This window comes from Euprymna scolopes, chromosome 3, assembly GCF_053919585.1.
Source record: "Euprymna scolopes isolate OS-2025 chromosome 3, ASM5391958v1, whole genome shotgun sequence".
In the NCBI taxonomy this organism is placed as follows: Eukaryota; Metazoa; Mollusca; class Cephalopoda; order Sepiida; family Sepiolidae; genus Euprymna; species Euprymna scolopes.
The window spans coordinates 67,638,656-67,654,653 of NC_136484.1; the positions used below are offsets into that span (position 1 = coordinate 67,638,656).

The following is a 15,998-nucleotide window of genomic DNA, read 5'->3' on the forward strand; positions in this document are numbered from 1 at the left end:
TTAAAAAACTTTTTGAGCAATAACTATACAAACCTGCTTTTAAGCTTATGTTGCCGTTCCAAGCATGACACATGAAACGAGTAAACGTGTAAACGATATTAACTTGTATAAGACACTCTCTTTTCCCATTTTCCGTTCTGCTTACTTCCTTCTCTTCTCTCCTTTCCACTTTTGAACTTAAATGCTTAATTTTCTGGTTTATTGAGTATTCAAAACGAATTTTTTTATTTGTTTTTTTTCTCCTTTTTTTTTTTTGCGGATTTCTTTTTTAGATTTTTATTTTGCAAATATCCCGAATTATGATTAAAGATTAGTGTTTTTCAGCAACTTAAAAAAAAAGAAAAAAAAAAGAAGCATCTTTAACCCTACTATAAATCCTATGTTCAGGTGGCACTTCACCCAGAAAAAAATCCTCTCTTAATCCTAACACTAACACTGAGTCCGAATGGAACCTTCCCGAAAAGCCCCCCCCCCCAACTTAACACTAAAACTAAGTCTGAAGACAGAGAGAGAGATAGATAGATAGATAGAGAGAGAGAGAGAGAGAGAGAGAGAGAGAGAGAGAGAGAGAGAGAGAGAGTAGCTTATACAAGTTAGTATCCTTTCCACATTTGCTCCACTCGCGTGCCGTGCATAAAAGCAAGTTTGTCTAGTAGATGGCAACGTAGCCATTTCGAACCATTAGCATAACAATAAAGACAGGAATCCCAGGAATTCAAAGGAAATTACTCATGAAGTTATAATAAAGAAAGAGGGCGTAAAACAAACAAACAAAAAAATGTCAACTGATTGCTTGGGTTTACTTTTACTTGCATCCCCACTGATGCGTGGTGTAGAAACAAAGTCGAGTTTAAAGTGTGTGCCCCCCCTCTCTCCCGCCCAAAAAAGAAAACGCATTGGACATGCACTATTTTTTTATTTATTATTATTCAATCCAGACAAGCGTAAGGTGCAACTGTGCTAAAGGATGTGGGGTAGATGTATAAGGAGGCAATCTGGGTGGGGAGTTGGTTAGCAAGCATTTAAATTTCTGCATGGATTGGAGAAATATTGTCGTGCAATCCTTAGTAGGGTCATTCCATGTTCGCAGGTGTCATTCAGTGCATTCACTGCCTTCCAAGATGGGTATCTCGGTGTGACTGAACTAGGTGATTGTCTTCTCGGTCTCAGGAGGTCATCCTTTCAAGCATTATCCTCTCCTTATGAGGGGGTAGGTATTATTGATCGCCTGAGATGCTCCTACCGAGGAATGCCGACGAGTCCGATTAAGACTATTTTTGATCCTATCCAGTGGTGTCCACTTTTGGAAAGAGTTGAACTTCCACATTAAGTCCAAACCTTGTGCAACATCACGAATTGATGGGTATTCAGGTGAACCGCTTCCTCGGTGAAACCGCCCCAAGGGACAATCAATATATCATTCCTCCTCAAAATGGGGAGGCAAAGCCTGGGAGGACGGCTTCTTGAGCAAATAACTAAAAAATTTAGGATCTCAACTAAGAACAAAGAAACGGGGAATTATGTTATATATATATATATATATATATATATATATATATATATATATATATATATATATATATATATGATTAGTTTTTTTTGGAAAAAGAATTCCAGCAGAGTGCTCAATTAAAAGGAAAATCCAAATTTTAAGAGCGTACTTATATTTTGTGTACAGAAAGTTGTTAGTTGAGACAGGTCATTGGTACCGTCGGTTTCAAGCCCGATAATAAGGCCCGTTTAAGGTATCCTTATCAAGCTCTCTTCAGCCAAAGGATACCTTAAACGGGCCTTATTATCGGGCTTGAAACCGACGGTACCAATGACCTGTCTCAACTAACAACTTTCTGTACACAATATATATATATATATATATATATATATATATATATATATATATATATATATATATAAAAGTAAACCCCATCCTCTGTCTGTCTGTCTGTCTGTCTGTCTTTCTGCCGCTTTTTTTCTCTCACATGTCTCTATTCCGAATTTGTGGGCCGACATCAGTGGACTTTTTTTTAATACCAAAACGGTCATTAACAATGTTTATTTTTACGTTTAATCTATTTCAAACTAATATAAATTATTGCACAGTAAAAATAATTGAATTAAAACAAAAATCATTTTTCTTATTTCGAATTATTTAATCAAGTGAAAATTCCATTTTTTTTACTTGATTTCTAAATTTAAAAAGTTATTTTGGTAAAACTATACAAACACCGTGACAGCGAATTAACCCTACCCCTAACCCTAACCCTAAACCCTAACCCTAACCCTAAACCTAACCCTAACCCTAACCCTAAACCTAACCCTAAACCCTAACCCTAACCCTAACCCTAACCCTAATCCTAACCCTAACCCTAACGCTGTCACGGTGTTTGTATAATAATACCGTTATTTTAGCATTTACCAATTTAATAAATAAAAGATATCGTAAAAACTGAATTTAACTTGAAAAGGCTATGAAAAAATTAGCTTTTTAAATTATTTAATCAAGTAAAAATGGCATTTTCACTTGATTGAATAATTCAAAATAAGAATAAGCAGTTTTTATTTTGATTTAATTATTTTTACTGTGCAATAATTTATATCAGTTGATTATTTAAAAAAGCTATTTTTTTTTGCATAATATCTTCAAGTTAAATTCACTTTTTACGATATTTTTGTTTATTAAATTGTTAGGTAATTTGCTAGAATAACGTTTTAAATTTACTAATCAAGTAAAAATGATTAATTTTTTTAATTTGATTATTTTTATCAGTTTGAAATAGGTTAAACTAAAAAAAAAAAAAGCATCGTTAATGACCGTTTTGGTAAAAAAAAAAAAAAAAAAAAAAAAAATCCCACTGATGTCGGCCCTCTGTTAAGAATTTCGTAAGAAAAAGCGAAAGTAGAATACAACGCACAACAGCTACACCAGCACCAATTTATCCTTCTCTGAGCGAGGATAGAACAGCTGTAACATCGTGTAGTTAAATGTAACACAGCACACTCAATACCCAAAATATGATCTTGTTAAATGTATTTCTGGTCGTACACAACAATGTCACAACACACCTGATAAAAATAAGCACGTACTATAGCAAATGCAGTCAGGCTGTTACTATTAGTCGAGTGTTTACGGCGATCGGACAATAGCGACGATAAATTGATGATGACATTATTGATTTTAAGTCGAAGAGTTATAACAACAACAACAACAACAACGATAGCGATTTATTATCAGGACAAAACAATATGTATGTTTATATCGTTAAAGGTAAAAAAATATTAAATTTACCAGAGACAGTAAACAAAAATATGTAAAGACACAACAATCATAAACATTTCACAAGAGGTTTATATCATGCTCATCAATATTGTTACAGTTAGAAGTTCTTCTTCCACCACCACCACCACCACCACCACCATCTGTTTGTTTATTTATTTATTTATAACTAGTTCTATATACGCGGCAATCGCGGCATTGCCCGGGAGATATATATTGGCGGGTAGGGCAGGGGTGGGGGTTTAGAGAAAACAAATTCAAAATATAGTTATGTTTATATATTTATTTTTCAATAAGATTTGCTTATCTTTCAGTTTGCTCTGAATTATATTCTTGATGTTAATAAATATTCGACCAATAATAAATTGAAACAATAGTTCAATGTGTATATATCACAAGTTATGCATAGGCGAGAGAAACACACATAGACACACATACACACAAAAACACATAAATATACACACGCACACAATGAGACACGAGATATTGTTTGATTGTTTTATTAATAGAGATTACTGCTACAATTATTATTATTATTATTATTATTATTATTATTATTATTATTATTATTATTATTATTATTATTATTATTATTATTATTAAAGAATCTATTAGTATTAGCAGAGATTATCGTTGTATTCATTAAAATGATTTTTAAATAAAAACTGAAAATAAAACGATAATCTTTAAGGATTAGTGCATACATCATTTGTCTTAATAAAAAAAAATATCTGGTATGAATTTTAATGATGCAATGCGCCACACCCCCTAAAAAACGTCCGCACGCACACAAACAAAAAATTATGATTTCGTTCTGAAATTCCTTTATGTAGCAATAATAATTTTCGCTGACGATCTGCTGGTCTTTCGTGATCCAACTAAAACTTGAAACAGAAATAAAGGATCACGAGAGAAAATCCAGTAATAATAATAGCGTATGTAAAACGAAATAAACACAGTCTTCTGAAATAATAGTATTATTAATGCACGCCGCATCCAAAGTTTTTTTTTTTTTTTACAGCTGTCAAAAAAAGTCACCCCAAAACAATATTGATATATTTATACTTACTCTGTTTTTTTTTTTTTTTTTTTTTTTTTTTTTTTTTTTTTTTTGTCAATCACGGCGTATGGTCGTTGTTAGGATATCTCCACTATTTTAGTTTGTTTTCACACAAATTTTGGATAAAATTAATTGTTGGTCATAAATCATATTTCATATCTCAATATGAAATTGTACTTTTTTAACGTATTTAAATTTGAACGTTTTCCATTTTTTTTTCTCGAATACTTTTAGCATTAAATTATCGACTAGTAAATTTTACCTCGTCATGGTTGCTTTTAAATTCACAAAATTCCGCCAGAACCTGCTTATTTGTGTGTGTGTGTGTGTGTGTGTGTGTGTGTGTGTGCAAAAAGAGTGATTATTTGTTTGCTTGTATAATAACATTTTTTTTTTAATTAAAATTTTTTTGTTAAAAACATAATAAAACCAATGATCGCCAACTATTAAAATATTGAATTAAAATAACATTTTCAAGACTTTTAAAAAGTAAATTACAATTTTATTTTAAGACAAGAAATACAAATCTAACACCAACGATCAATTTTGTCCAAGATTTGAGCGAACACAGTGAAATAGATGAGAAATTTCAATAGTCACTATGCTACAATTGAGCCGATTTCTCTTTATTCAGATCTTGACCGATTCATTTTATTTATGTATTTTAAAATAACAAAATAAAAACAATAAAAAAAATATGCGGGCAAAATTTTCGTTGGTTTATTTATTGCTATTTTTTCGACTTATTTTGTACTTACCTGTCTTCCGTCAGACAAGAATGCGTTATAGTAGCACGGGCAGTTTTTCCTGTGTACGAGTACTTCTTGACCTAGACCTGGTCTTCATGCCAACATCTTGAAAGAAAGATATTTTTGCGTCTGTAATGCAAAAGGAAAGAAGGAGGAGATAGCGAGGAGAAGGAAGAGTGAGTGGGGTGGGGGTCGAAGTTGAGCCTTTCTTTTGTATGGACTTCCACCCTATTCATATGCCAAAATACAAAAACGAAAAAAATTCCTATATCACTTGTAAAATATAAAACCCTTAAAAAGCACTCCTCTGTCATATAAAGTAAACCCGGTATTTTGTCTTAGTGCATGTGAGTCCGACTAAAAGTCAGAAACTACACAATATACACCTAAAAATACCTTACATTATTAGAGTCAGTGTGACCTCAAGCTGATTATGGCAAAAAAAAAAAAAAAAAAAAATTAACTAATATCTATTCGCTTCTGGTCACCAGGGATAAAATTAGTACATGGTACCTAAGAGAGGGGGGAGGGTCATAAAAATAATTTTATTATTATTGATAAATGGTTGAAAAGAACGCTAACTCTTCTATTTTTTCATCCAGGACCTCGGGTAACGCCGGGGAGCCTTGCTGGTTTCAAGTACATCAATAATATGCAGAAGAATAATAATAATAATAATAATAATAATAATAATAATAATAATAATAATAATAAGAAGAAGAAGAAGAAGAAGAAGAAGAAGAAGAAAGAGAGAAAGGGGAGAAAGAAAGAAAAGAGAAATTGATACGATAAATGAAACTGAAACTGAAAATACTTTTCACCTTTCACTTTCACAATCAAATGTTTATTATGTCTGAGGTAACATTAAAAAAAAAAAAACAAAAAAAAACGAAAACACAATAAGTCGCCGCATATTAAAACTAATATTATTTTTTTACAGAAAATGTGACTAAAATAAGAAACGATTAACATTAACTTACCAGTTTAAATTGACAAAGAAGCTATCTTCCGCCCAGATAATTACACAAAACAGAAAGAGTAAACAAAATATTTTGCTGTGAGCATGTACGCAATATCGAACGTGCGTGCAAGCGAACACGCTTGCTTAGTGATGCGTGCTTACTTCCGGCTTTAGAATATGCTGTGTAGTATTGTATTTATTGTTGTTACAACGTTACAGCATCTAAAATAACGTTGTCACTGAGTACAGAAGTATTTAAGATAAAAAAAAAAGAAGCAGCAGATACAAAATATTCTTAAGTGATTTTTTTAGATGAAGATTGATAATTGCGTTTATTCGGACTATTCTCACAAGCATTTCGGTCGATGTAACCTCCGATCTTGTTCACATTAACCACGACGCAACGGATAAAGTGCTAAGTACTGTTCTTAGTTTTGTAGATTGAAGGTTCAATCCTCAGCGCGGCCAAAACTTAGAATACAATTGCGAATTACTTAAGACATCTACCCAGAGCCATGGCTGACAGAATGACAACAATCTACCATGTGAATTAAATAAAGGTGTTCAGTTAGAAATTTCGTGCAGATTCTCAAATTCAATATACAGGTTGTCGAGTTCAACGAGATAAACTCGAAGTAGATCGGAGTTTACATGGACTGAAACGTTGTGAGAAAAACATCCAATATGAGAAAAGTAGTTCGAATAATCAGAATGATACATATTGTTCAACATCAATATCTGATATTTAGATTTTTACTACGTTTTGACCGATGTATCCCCCGTTTTATCCAATAACAGACAATGCATTTTTTTTTAGCATTGATTGCTGTTGATTATTTTTTTACGCTGATTTTTCTTGCGTATTTTAATCCGACAAACACGATTTTGACATTTATTTTTAAATTAATTAAACTCCATCGGATTTAAGTAAGTACGAAAAGTCGACGTACACAAGTAATCATACCGATCATATTTAAATAATACACTAAGGCAGTTCATGTTCGTATGTGCATTAGCACCAATTCCCTCTTTTTTTTTTTTTTTTAGATAGATCGATTACACAAGATGCAATGCAAAAAATTAATTTAGTTTTCTTCTTTTTTTTTTTGCGTATAATACTCACGACTGCTCTTGTGATCCTGTTCTTGTCATCCGGCGTATCAACCTTTTTGTATGATTAAATGCTGCCATGTAATACTTATTATAAAGGATTCATCTTGTGATCGTTTTTTTTTTGGGGGGGGGAATATCACCGTAAATAAAGTGAACAGTATGTCTGAATAAGGCCGGAGGTCACATAGACCGAAACGTGATAGAAATATAAATGATGGACAATAGTCCGAAAACAAAAAACAAAAACAATAAAATTAACAATGACCCCCCTCCTTGAAAAAAGAAAATTTGACAAAATTAACCGTAGAGTTCATAATATATTTGATCTCAGAATTGCGAAAACGTGTTTTGGAATGTTAATTTCTCGGGTTTTACTTATCATGTACGACAAATTAAGGCATAACAAATATAAGACAAGGCACGACAACTGCTCCCGCTGATTCTCTGTTCGTGTTCTATTTTGGTACGTCATTCGGGCAACCTAGGATTCTTATGTCAAAAACAACAAGAAGCAACCAATTTTAATTCATACAGACTGACATGCTGTTTTGTTTTTTTCTACTGAAAATCTTTGTAAAATAATAAACAAGTTTTATTTTCAGACCGACGGGTTGAGATTTTGTGAAATTAAATAATTTGTTGCTATGTTTATAACATGGCATGGAAACGCGTATGTAAATCAATGCGAAGTGACGACACCGGTGGAGAGAAGACTATAAAAAGGAGAAAGAGAACAATCACGGGAGAGCCGTGTGTTGTATATTGGAGGGGACAGCTCCCGTTTTTAATTAGAAACGAAGTAATTAGGATCGATTATTATTATTGAGGAAGAATTCTGGAATCGAATGCAGTTATTACAAGTTAAAGTGAATACATATTTGTTAGTTTGATACGATTCCAGGAATGCAATGAATTATCCATTGTAGTGAGAAATGCAAATTAGAAATAACTTATACAACAAAGAATGCGGTAAACAGAAATTTATGTTGGTTTAATTTGGGTCGGAGCAGAGATAATGACACAATGGAATTAAAGAATGTCCACAGAGAAAATCTGGGACTTGTGTTGCTAGGACACGTGTTGGAAGCAGGTGCATGTGCATGGGTTTCAATCTCAGCTTGGAATACTCGTAAGAAATGAAATAAGATGGGTTATGCGTAAGAAATGAAATAGGATAGGTTAAACTATGCTTGGTTTAGACATAATCTCCCTCTACACCAATATTCCAATAAAAAAAGTGCCTCAATTTTCTTCACAAGCACCTAATCAAAATTAAAGCCGACCTACCTTTTTCCTCAGATACACTAATACAAATCATAAAACTCATCACCGATAGAACCTATTTTCAGTTTAATAATTTTTACTACAGACAGAAATTTGGACTCCCTATGGGTAACCCCCTTAGTGGTGTACTAGCCTGCTTATTCTTAGAATTCTTAGAAACCAACTCTTTTAAATACAGACTTTCTAACAACTCCACATATTTTAGATATATAGATGATATTCTTATTTTTCTCCCTAGAAACACACAAATAGAACAAATTAGAAATAAATTAAATTCAGTAGAACCATCTATAAAATTTACACATGAATCCGAACAAGACCACTCCCTAGCTTTTCTAGACATACTCCTCATCAGATCAGAAACCGATCTGAGTTTCAAAGTACATAGAAAGACCACACACAAAAACGATTATATTAATTACTACTCGCAACACAATGATAAAATAAAGACTGGCATGATTATTGTTTTTTTCTTGCGTGCCTTTAGAATATGCAGCCCCCAATATCTTAATGATGAATTTCAATACATTACGAATGTTTTAAAAAACTACAGTACCCATCCTATTTCATTTCTTACGCAAAAAAAAAGCTACGAAAATATACTATAATATAAACAGACAGAAAAATAAAACAAATACCTCACTATTAAACAGACATCTTTTCATTCCCACCCACACCAAAAAATACAAAAATCTACGACACTATTAATGGACTTGGTTTTCACTTGATACAAACAACTTCCACAACAATAAAACAGACATTAAAAACTACCAAGCACTCGCAAAACCCTCACATCCGACGCCGGTATATAATCCATCCCATGTAACAACTGTCAACAAGCGTACATAGGTGAAACACAGCGTAAATTGAAACTAAGACTTTACGAACACAGAAGAGATATGGAATGGTAACGCCCTAAATGCACTCTTGTGCAGAACACGACCATTCATTTAATTTAGATCATGCGAAAATTATAAAATACGTGATAGATAGAGCTAAGAGAAGACTTTTAGAATCAGCACTAATATTGAATACTAATACTATTACGCAAAGAAAGTGCTTCTACCATTTAGCCCCTAGCATATGGAAAATAATAATAAAAGAACAAAATATCAAAACAGATCCTGGTTAACCGTTTTTCCTTAATCCTTAAATATTTCAACAAAATTAATAAGTTTAGAGAGAGAAAAGAAAGTGCACATATTTATTTAACGCATTTTTAAAAGTGTATATATAGACATTGAACAACCCAACCTTCCCATATTCACACATATGTTTGTCCTTCCCGATATGGGTAGGATTCAAACACTGTTTTCTTCTCATTTTCGTATGGTCTATGATCTTTTTCTTTTCTTGCATTTTTCCTTTTAATATCCTGAAGATGTCCTCTGAAATAGGGAGGAAACGTTGATGATTTCATAATTTCATTCGGTTTTTCTTTTTTCAAAACAACATAACGTCAACCATCGGTGGTATTTTTATTTTATTTTCATAAAAAAAAAAAACACACACACACACACACACGCACGCACGCACACACACATACATACATACATACATACATACATATATATATATATATATATATATATATATATATATATATATATATATATATATATATATACGATTTAATATACGGTTTTTGTTTTTAAATCCCCAAAATAGTGTTTCATGTTGAACAACTGATAATTCTTTTATGAACATTGGTACTATTGTTTGTTCATGTAAGTAAAACTATTCAGCGGTACAGGAAATTAATTGAAACTTCCAAGGCTATATATATATATATATATATATATATATATATATATATATATATATATATATATATATATATATATATAAGGAATTTTGTCTGTGTGTATATGTGTGTGTGATAGAGAGAGAGAGAGAGAGAGAGAGAGAGAGAGAGAGAGAGAGAGAGAGAGAGAGAGACGAGACGAGAGACGAGAGACGAGAGAAAGAGAGAGTTCTCTATGAACTCAGAAACGGCTGGGCTGATTTTTTGGGGGGAAATTTTGCACGAAGGTACTTGAAGTGCCTGGGAGTATTTTACGTAAGTTTTACAAAACTTATTGCATATTGCATCCGATAAGTATTGAATATCGATCGTCGAAAAAATCTGATTAAAGAAGGCTGTCCGATTTTGACCAAAATTAACGCTTTTGTACAATCTAACATCACAAGTGCATTTGAAAAGTTTGATCACCGCACAAACAGAAATGTCCAACCTATAAAATCTACTGTAGATTATTTTATAAGACAGAAGCGCGTTCGAAACGAATGTTTCTTTTAAGAACACAATTGAGCCGTGATAGTTGACTTTTTTTTAAAACTTTAATTCAAGTGATTATGTAAAAATAATTTCATAAAATCAACAGTTGGTTCTTTGATAAGACAGAAACCCGTTCGAAATTAATTTCTGTTTATAGCACAGTTGCACCATGGTATTTGACTTTTGCATTTTAACTGATTTGATTTAAAAATGGGCGATTTCACTGATTATTCGATTTCGGACAACATCGTGTATTCCTGCTAATATATATATATATATATATATATATATATATATATATATATATATATATATATATATATATATATATATATAAGGATGTTGTAGTTTGCTTGAAGCATTGTGCATAGTGTAAAAGGAGTTGTGTTTGAAGGCTACATCAATGCGGTTTGTGGAAAACACTGCGGACACAAGTTAGTATATAAAAGAATAATGAAAATATTAGAAGAAATTTTCGGCAATTTCCAATTATATTACGTTTACCAACATAATGTGTCGTACAAGATGGTAGGTGTTGATGTCCCTAATTTTCAAGAGTAGTATCTCTTCTTCGGGAGAGAAAAAAACTTTATTCTTTTATATATATAGCGTTCAAATCTCCTTTTTTTCACACACACACACACACACACACACACACACACACACACACACACACACACACACACACACACTCTCTCTCTCTCTCTCTCTCTCTCTCTCTCTCTCTCTCTCTCTCTCTCTCTCTCTCTCTTTGTATATAAACTAACCCGGTAAATTTATACATATATTTTACGTGTTTTTTTTTAATCCTTTAGTATACATTACTGTCCTGGTTAATATATGCTTTACTTTTTGTGTGTATTGTTCCGCTTGCTGCACGCTCATTAACAATCTGAAATGCCGGAAAGCATCGCCTGTAGACGTACTGAACGCACAACAGAAGTCATCAGGGGAATCAATAGTGAAATTATTTGGTAGATTAAACAATGCACACAGACGTTAAATGGAAAGGAGAGAAGTCAATGCAAAATACATAAATAAATAAAATGAAAGTCGATAAAAAAAAAAGAAGCTACAGAATAAAGGCAACGTTAGACAATTTCGTATTATCCGTAGTGAAGATTCGGATGAAGCCTCCCCTGGCCCCAAGATCAACAAATATTAGGCATTTCTGTAAAGACCCGTTCCCTGTTGATTGTGGTGTAATGTTGGTTCTGTGTAGTTCTAGGAGGTTCACTTTCTCAGACTTTGCCTTCTCTCTTTAAGAAGAGGTCAGTTTATTGCTAATCGTCTAAGGCGTGTCTGACGGGGAACACCGACGAGACATCTTTTGCAGGGCCAGAATGCTCCTCTTCTGAAGCGCTGACTTCTCAATCCCGCTTTCTGACCTTAGTGTCATATTTTTATGCGGTGCAAGGAGAACTAAATACTGAATAGGATGACCCCATGCAATCTTTACTTTTATTTTAGTGCGAAATGTTAACGCTATGGATGCAGCAAATGCATCCTGTGTACAATCGAGATTAATTTGCAGGAATTCTCTTTCATATGAGAGCCGTTAAACGTGTATTACATATTATACGTCTGTGAAAAGAGGATTTGAAATTCGTGGGTGGGGATCTTGAAGCGGAGTCAAAGGCGATTAGAGCCATTAGTTAATGCAGTGATTTTCGCTCTTCTGTAAAGTTTCCTCGTCAGTATTGCTGAATCCTGGATTATTTAAGTGATCTCTCTTGGATTATATCCAAGTTAGCTCCTTTTAATTATGCTGCACTCTTGGGTCCGAAAGTAAAACAAATTAATTCCACCCATTTTGGAAATTTAAAACGGGATATTATCCTCTTTCAGGCCAGCTCTTTAATATGATCGTCTTCAAGTCTAATGTAAACAAGTTCTTGTTGAGCCGTCCCCTTAAATAATCAAATCATACCCGATTTCCACCACCAACGATTACTATGCTGCTTTACCGGTGACCACTGTACACTCACTAACCCTTATCCTCGAATGGCTTTTGGGCCTTGATAAGTAGTGAAAACGCGTTGAAGTAGCAACATGGTTGCAACCCCCCCCCCCAAAAAAAACATGGGTTTTTGTTTCTTTTTCGTCTAGTCATCAAAACAATATTCGTTTATCCAATGTTTCTATTTCGTTCAGATTAATTCTGTGATATGTAGTTTGAATGAGTTGTATATTTCTATTACTCGTGAGTATAATTTAAATAAACCTACTTATATTGTTGTAAGTAGGTTTTCTTTCTTTCTTTTTTTTTGTTCTTTTTGTTTTTGTTTTCGTTCGTTTATGCGTAAAAACAATCAAGAGACCGACCTATGCAAATATGAATGAAACGTTCATTTCATTAAAAAAAAAAAAACTGTGTTCCAAAAGCTTCCTCTCCTCCCTTGCACAACGATACAACGCACGCCATGAACAGCAAGAATCTAGAACAATTTATTTTACTTTTATATCTTGGAAATATTTTTACGTGTTCAATTAGTTACACGTTTATTTATTTGTTTCGTAAATTCTTTTTGCTTAGTTTGTCTAACAATAGCTATAAAACAAGCGAATAGATCAATGGATTGTAGATCTCATTACCCACTTTTCAGAAAATTTCTTGCGTAAAAGTTAACAAAAGCTTGACAAAATGTATGCTTTTAATCACATAAAAAGGTGATTATGCGCTTGCAGACCCCCCTCTCTCTTTCTCTCTCTCGTCACCCCCTCTCTCTCTCTCTCTCTCTCTCTCGATCTCTCCTCCCTCCTTGTTAGTTCTATTTTGCACTCTTTCACTTGCTTACTACGTTCTTCTTCTTCTTCTTCTTCTTCTTCTTCTTCTTCTTCTTCTTCTTCTTCTTCTTCTTCTTCTTCTTCTTCTCTCTATATCTTTTTCTTAAATATTTCTGAAAAATAAGTACAGAGTGGAACGATAAAATTGTCGCTCTAGAAAAGCCATGATTCCATGTTCGTTTGATAAAAACCGGTTTTCTTTTTCTTGTTGCAGACCATTTACTAGTTGGCCAATTGTGTACCAATTACAAGAGCGATAGGAGCCTTTTATCATGTCTGAAAGTGACACAATGTTGAATGAATGAGATCGGAGATGCTTGAAATTGTATTTGAATTATAAAGGCCAAAAATTCATGTTTGGAATAAACCAAATATTTGTATAATAAAAATATTTTTCTGTGATTTATTTAAAAAAAAAAACATCCTATATATATATATATATATATATATATATATATATATATATATATATATATATACATATATATATTACAAGAGAGTCACCGCTTATCAAGGCCGAAAGACCACTCGAGAATAAGGGTTAATGAATGTAAGTTGGTCACTGAGACAACAGCACAGTGATCGTCAGTAGTGGAAATTGGGTAGAATTGGATTATTTTAGGAGGTGGGATATCAAGAACTTGTTTAAAATTTTGGAAATAGAGTACGATTATGAATATCTCCAGTATCAAATAATCCTTATACACTGTGAAATTTACTTTATGTATGAAAACCAAAGAGGGGCGATATAACATGAGAAATATTTGGAATCAAGTCCCCCTTTGCTGTTATTTCAGATCATTTGAAACCTTAGCAGCAAATTTTAGTCTCCCCATCAAGGCTAGAGATTTTGAGGAAATATCAGATATTTTGTAATTCATATGCAAAACTAGGATAACAAATGACTATGATTGAAACATTTTATGGTTGTAAAAAGTGCCAAAAATAGGCTTTGGATGATGGATGATTCCTTTAATGTGCGACCTTAAGGCAAATGTCACATAGCCCACTACATAATTCAGGTCGTTACCTTTCCAACAAGCCTTCAGTTGTTAAATTCTGATCAATAGTCTCTGAGATTTGGAACTTATAAAATTACCAAAAAGGTGGTATGTCTATATATTAGTGGCCTGTCAACGCCATAGAGGTGGGGGGGGGCAACGAAAGCAGCAAAACTGAAGCTGGCCTGCAGGACACTATATATACAAATGTAGGCAAATTTGGGCATATTTTATTGATTTGAAAATATAGGTTCTTTTTTACCAATTGTCATAAAATTTTAACCATAGACTAGTATTAGCCTGCAATTTTTCATGTAGCTTCATCCCGTAGAACCAAAGATATGAGCATTTCAATATTCAATTTGGCTACAAGTATATATATATATATATATATATATATATATACATATATATATATATATATATATATATATCCCCCAAACCTCTGACTTTGATGGAGGGGAGACTAAAAACTTGCTACTATGGTTTCAAATGATCTGAAATATCAGCAAGGGGAAACTTGATTCCAAATATTTCTCATATGTTATATCTTCCTTCTTTTGGAAATAAGGTACAATCATGAATATCTCCAGTGGCAAATAATCCTTATACGCTATGAAATTTACGCTTTATGAGTAGAAATGTATGTAATCATTTAGTGTGCAGTTTTGCGGTGAACTTTGAAGGATAGTTTATTATTGGATTTTATAATAAGTATGTCTAGAAAAGGTAATAAGTGATTGTTTTCTACTCACACCATAATAACAAAATAAAAACAGATATGATAATTGGGTTCTTCTTATGTGCATTCAGAATTTGCAGTCCAGAATATCTGGACAAAGAATTCAAATACCTCACAAATAATTTGAAAACCTTGCAATATCCACATATTTTGTATTAAGTGTTAAGAAAAAAGTCACACAAATATTTTCCAGGATAAATAAGCAAAAATCATATACACAGACATTTCTCTCATAAACAGATGTCTTTTTTTACCTACACACACTAATAATACAATCATTTGCAACACACTAAACGAACTAGAAATTCCAGTCAGACAAACTACATCACAAACTATAAAACAAACATTAAAAACAACAAAACATCTCAAAAAGAAAAAAAAAATAGTTTCCAATGTAGGCATATACCCTGTTCCTTGCCAAAATTGCCATCATATATACGTTGGTGAAACCCAACGCAGATTAGAGAAAATAAAAAAATCAAACTCAGTTCGAGAGTTAACAGAAAACAGAAGAGAGAAAAAAAAGATGTATATAAATACTATCTAGGTACTGAACATAAAAGAGATGTAAGAAATAGAAATTCTCTGAATGCATTATTCTCTCATTCATTGCAGCATAATCATACCTTTGACTTCAAACAAGCATAAATAGTTCAATTTATTTCAAATAAACCGCAACAAAGACTTCTTGAAGCAGCGCTTATCACAAATTCAAGCACAATTAAACAACATGGAATTTTATATATAAT

General features: G+C 32.7%; 1 protein-coding gene across 3 annotated transcripts in view; it reads right to left on the minus strand.

Annotated features, from left to right (window-relative positions):
- Nucleotides 1-7,329, minus strand: part of LOC145255977 (uncharacterized) — a 47,500-nt gene extending 40,171 nt beyond the window's left edge. For 2 of the 3 annotated variants that reach the window (XM_080114643.1, XM_080114641.1), the window contains exons 1-2: nucleotides 6,064-6,428; nucleotides 5,093-5,212 (exon numbers count right to left, since the gene is read on the minus strand). The gene's annotated coding sequence lies outside the window, so the exon portion shown is untranslated. Of the gene's footprint in view, nucleotides 1-5,092; nucleotides 5,213-6,063; nucleotides 6,429-7,167 lie in introns of those variants that run through there. The other variant, XM_080114642.1, reaches the window with a different exon arrangement.
- Nucleotides 7,330-15,998: the final 8,669 nt, after the last annotated feature.